Source organism: Anomaloglossus baeobatrachus, chromosome 11 (assembly GCF_048569485.1).
Source record: "Anomaloglossus baeobatrachus isolate aAnoBae1 chromosome 11, aAnoBae1.hap1, whole genome shotgun sequence".
NCBI classification, from domain to species: Eukaryota; Metazoa; Chordata; class Amphibia; order Anura; family Aromobatidae; genus Anomaloglossus; species Anomaloglossus baeobatrachus.
This window is the reverse complement of record NC_134363.1, coordinates 38,950,527-38,956,820: the sequence shown is the minus strand read 5'-3', so window position 1 is coordinate 38,956,820 and position 6,294 is coordinate 38,950,527.

The window sequence follows — 6,294 nt, the reverse complement described above, 5'->3', positions numbered from 1 at the left end:
GGATCTTCATAAAACACAACAGCCGATCTACACGTTCTTCATCTGCTTTTTCGTCTGGGCGTTTTCATGCTTTTTGTCTTGGCATGACTTTTATTTTCGTGAGGTTGGAGAAAACCTGGTATCCCACAAAATAATCTGCTTTTACAAGTTTGACCCACAAAAATCGAACTCCTTGAGGATCGCGTTACAACTTACCAAAATTGTTATTGCTTTCGTCATCCCATTGTTTTTTATGTTGTTCTTCTACTCTCGAATATTTTGTACTCTTCAAAAGTCAAGGTTAAACCGCTCCAGAAGGTCCCAGTTAGTAATTATCATTCTCCTACTGGTCTTCTTCTTCTGCTGGGCACCATATACATCATTGCAACTCATCGATACTCTTCAAAGAATGGGCTACTACGCCCGGAGCTGCCATTTTGAACAGATGTTGGACATTGGCTTGCTGATTACGGAAACTTTGGGACTTTCTCATGTTTGCATAAACCCAATTATATATGCCTTTGTTGGAGTTAAATTTAAAAGTGAAATTTTTAGGTTCTTCAAAAGAATATCTGGCCAGACGGTAAACTCCAGTGGGGTCCTATCCAGGGAAGGGATCGTTTTTAGTGACAGTAATCGCTCACACTCCAAAATTATAAAAGGATAATGGAAGGAGAGGTGTAAAATAGGAATGGTTTATAAATGGGTGGATGATGCCTTCTAGAAGTCACCAAATTCGGAAGGTTCCCTTTAAGTCAACTGAGAAATTTGATTCTCATTGATAGTGCCTAGTTTGGTGTTAAAAGGCTCTTTCCAAACCTCAAAGGATAAAAGATGGCTGGAAACGGGTTAAAAAATAAAATATGATAATTACCTTACCCCTAACCTGTACTGCCTCCACCAGGTCCTCTGATGACTCCTGTGCTAACTCCTAGACCTTTGGCATGCCCCACACTGGCAGTAGACTGTTAATGATATATGGGTAGCCTAGCTATTGTTGGATGAGCCAGAGGTCAAGGAGTCAGTGCCAGATGACCACCAGAGGGAGCAAGAGGAGGTAGGGTGCTGCAGCACCAGGGCAGGTCAGGGATGAGTATAATATTATATCCTTTTGAAAGTCCTTGCCTTAATATCTTCTATCTGTTGCTGCATTCCTGAGAAATTAGCAATCATATTCAAATGCCAATAATGCGTTAAGTGCTTTGGGTGTGACAGAGCACTTAACAAGTTTCTGCTTTATTACCTAGTGCCAGCCTCTTTAGCTTGACTGATAGATCACTGTCTAATTTGCTTGTCTGGCTCCTGAGGACATGCAGGTAGTGAGCTATGAATTTAGCTAAAGAAATTAGTGCTGTGTAGGGAAACATCCTTGGAAGGTGGAGGCTCGGGAAGTGCTCTGTCACATCCAAAGCACTTGACTCCTAATTTGTATAAGGATGAAAAGACTAATTACTCCGGAATGCAGCAACAGATAAAATAAATAAAGGTGTTGATGGATTCACATTTCTAAGACCTATATGTCCATATACATGCAGTTTAGGGGGTTGATCTTCTCTTTAAAATGGTTATTCCTTTTTATATTTAAGGTGTCTGAAAATAAAGCTGGTATCGTGCTGATGTAAACCCTCCAATAAGCAATGATCTATGGGAAAAGATGAGAAAAAGGGTTTTATTTTTCGGTAGCGCCACCCCAGTTGCCATGAAGCATTACATAATTTGCATTGAAATCAATGGGATGTCCATGAAACTCATAGACGTTCTCCAGCTTTCAGCTCTGACTAGTAGTCTAGGGTCCTAATCGGAGTATCCCTCTTGTCGATTAGCTCAGAATTACCTATTGGACATTAGAAAATGGGTTTATAGTTAATTACCGTATATCTTTTACAATCCAATGAAAATAGAACTTGGAGCTTAAACTTTGCAACTCAATGGCCTCAACATTGCTCCTGCAAACATCTTAATATTATTAATGTATTATGCTGACCGATGGATAACTCATGTTTCTGTAAATTGTATTATAAATATATTTCTATTTGCATTTTTTAAAAAAATGTAGATGCAAAATGTAAAAAAAAAAAAGTATGTGTGAAAAAAGTCTAATGCAAAATACCTAAAATATTCTATAATTTTATATTTTTGGAGCATGTGAAGAAACTGGAATAAAATATCAATTAAATGTAAATATTTATGGTTTTAGATTTGACTCCTCTTCTGGTCATTCACTGCTTCGTCACTTTGATAATTATGCAATCAATTCAAAAATAAAATCAAGGTCCAAATTAATCAAAGGAATTTCACCAAAATTCTGGTGTAAGTTGCTTTGAACAAACACCAAATTTTTGACTCAATTCTTCGTGAATCGGGAACGTCTGACTTCTCCACGCTCCCTCGGTGATCTTGAGGAATCAGGGCTATAGTCTTAAATTTTTGCCTACATATTTTAGATGGGACAGATTTATGTACATACATGTTTACAGTATATATAAATGTGTAGGTGTTGAGCGGCTGCATGGAGACGTACATCACCAAGCACAATGCCGAGCCGTACATCACCAAGCACAATGCTCAGCCGTACATCACCAAGCACAATGCAGAGCCATACATCACCAAGCACAATGTCAAGCCGTACATCACCAAGCACAATGTCAAGCCGTACATCACCAAGCACAATGCCGAGCCGTACATCACCAAGTACAATGTCAAGCCGCCGTACATCACCAAGCACAATGCCGAGCCGTACATCACCAAGCACAATGCCGAGCCGTACATCACCAAGCACAATGCCGAGCCGTACATCACCAAGCACAATGCCGAGCCGTACATCACCAAGCACAATGCCGAGCCGTACATCACCAAGCACAATGCCGAGCCGTACATCACCAAGCACAATGCCGAGCTGTACATCACCAAGCACAATGCCGAGCCGTACATCACCAAGCACAATGCTGAGCCATACATCACCAAGCACAATGCCGAGCCGTACATCACCAAGCACAATGCTGAGCCATACATCACCAAACACAATGCCGTGCCGTACATCACCAAGCACAATGCTGAGCCATACATCACCAAGCACAATGCTGAGCCGTACATCAACAAGCACAATGCCGAGCCGTACATCACCAAGCACAATGCTGAGCCATACATCACCAAGCACAATGCCGAGCCGTACATCACCAAGCACAATGCTGAGCCGTACATCACCAAGCACAATGCTGAGCCGTACATCACCAAGCACAATGCCGAGCCATACATCACCAAGTACAATGCCGAGCCGTACATCACCAAGCACAATGCCGAGCCGTACATCACCAAGCACAATGCCGAGCCATATATCACCAAGCACAATGCCGAGCCATACATCACCAAGCACAATGCTGAGCCACACATCACCAAGCACAATGCTGAGCCACACATCACCAAGCACAATGCCGAGCCATACATCACCAAGCACAATGCCGAGCCGTACATCACCAAGCACAATGCTGAGCCGTACATCACCAAGCACAATGCTGAGCCGTACATCACCAAGCACAATGCCGAGCCATACATCACCAAGCACAATGCTGAGCCGTACATCACCAAGCACAATGCTGAGCCATACATCACCAAGCACAATGCTGAGCCGTACATCACCAAGCACAATGCCGAGCCATACCTCACCAAACACAATGCCGAGCCATACATCACCAAGCACAATGCCGAGCCGTACATCACCAAGCACAATGCCGAGCCATACCTCACCAAGCACAATGCCGAGCCATACATCACCAAGCACAATGCTGAGCCGTACATCACCAAGCACAATGCCGAGCTGTACATCACCAAGCACAATGCCGAGCCGTACATCACCAAGCACAATGCCGAACCGTACATCACCAAGCACAATGCTGAGCCGTGCATCACCAAGCACAATGCCGAGCCGTACATCACCAAGCACAATGCCGAGCCATACCTCACCAAACACAATGCCGAGCCATACATCACCAAGCACAATGCCGAGCCGTACATCACCAAGCACAATGCTGAGGCATACATCACCAAGCACATTGCCGAGCCGTATATCACCAAGAACAATGCCGAGCCATACATCACCAAGCACAATGCTGAGACATACATCACCAAGCACAATGCCGAGCCATACATCACCAAGCACAATGCTGAGCCATACATCACCAAGCACAATGCCAAGCCATACATCACCAAGCACAATGCTGAGCTATACATCACCAAGCACAATGCCGAGCCATACCTCACCAAACACAATGCCGAGCCATACATCACCAAGCACAATGCCGAGCCATACCTCACCAAACACAATGCCGAGCCATACATCACCAAGCACAATGCCGAGCCGTACATCACCAAGCACAATGCCGAGCCATACCTCACCAAGCACAATGCCGAGCCATACATCACCAAGCACAATGCTGAGCCGTACATCACCAAGCACAATGCCGAGCTGTACATCACCAAGCACAATGCCGAGTCGTACATCACCAAGCACAATGCCGAACCGTACATCACCAAGCACAATGCTGAGCCATACATCACCAAGCACAATGCCGAGCCGTGCATCACCAAGCACAATGCCGAGCCATACATCACCAAGCACAATGCCGAGCCATACCTCACCAAACACAATGCCGAGCCATACATCACCAAGCACAATGCCGAGCCGTACATCACCAAGCACAATGCTGAGGCATACATCACCAAGCACATTGCCGAGCCATATATCACCAAGAACAATGCCGAGCCATACATCACCAAGCACAATGCTGAGCCATACATCACCAAGCACAATGCCGAGCCATACATCACCAAGCACAATGCTGAGCCATACATCACCAAGCACAATGCCAAGCCATACATCACCAAGCACAATGCTGAGCCATACATCACCAAGCACAATGCCGAGCCGTCCATCACCAAGCACAATGCCGAGCTGTACATCACCAAGCACAATGCCGAGTCGTACATCACCAAGCACAATGCCGAGCCGTACATCACCAAGCACAATGCTGAGCCATACATCACCAAGCACAATGCTGAGCCATACATCACCAAGCACAATGCTGAGCCGTACATCACCAAGCACAATGCTGAGCCATACATCACCAAGCACAATGCCAAGCCATACATCACCAAGCATAAAGCCGAGCCATACATTACCAAGCACAATGCTGAGCCATACGTCACCAAGCACAATGCCAAGCCATACATCACCAAGCACAATGCCAAGCCATACATCACCAAGCACAATACTGAGCCATACATCACCAAGCACAATACTGAGCCATGCATCACCAAGCACAATGCCGAGCCGTACATCACCAAGCACAATGCCGAGCCACACATCACCAAGCACAATGCAGAGTCATACATCACCAAGCACAATGCCGAGCCGTACATCACCAAGCACAATGCTGAGCTGTACATCATCAAGCATAAGCTTGAGCTGTACATCACCAAGTATAATGCTGAGCTGTACATCACCAAGCACAATGCTGAGCCGTACATCACCAAGCAAAATGCTGAGCCATACATCACCAAGCAGAATGCCGAGCCATACATCACCAAATACAATGCTGAGCTGTACATCACCAAGCACAATGCCGAGCCATACATCACTGAGCACAATGCTGAACATCGGATGGAGGGGTGTAAAGCTGCCACCAATGGACTTTGAAGGAAACGTATTCTGTGCAGTGATGGATCACGCTGCTCTACCTGCGTATGATGGACGAGTCTGGGTTTGATGAATGGAGGAGAATGTTATTGGCCCAACTTTATTGTACCCACTATAGAGTTTGGTGGAGGAGGGATAATACTATAAAAGTGTTATCAAGGGTCGACCTTGGCTTCTTAATTCCAGCGAAGGGCAAACTTAAAGAGGTTGTCCACTACTTTAACATTGATGGCCTATTCTTAGGATAGGTGATCAATTTCTGATCATCCAGGGTCTGACACTCAACACCTCCACCGAACAGCTGTGCTCTGTGCCTCTGGCGGAAGTAGGTGGCAGAAATGCTCAGTTCCGGAGCTGCCATGTCATTCGATAGCAGTTGGGTACTGAAAATACACCTCCTATTCAAATCAATAGGAGGCAGATGTGCAGTTCCAGGCCATGGCTACTACCAGTAAATGGGGCAGCTCCGGAACTGAGCATCGAGAACGCCTGATTGGTGGGGGTGGCGGGTGTTGGACCATGGTCGATCAGACATTGATGACTTATCTTACGGATACGCCATCAATGTTAAAATAGTGAACAACCCTTTTAGTACAAAACAATGTGGACAATTGTAGCTTCCA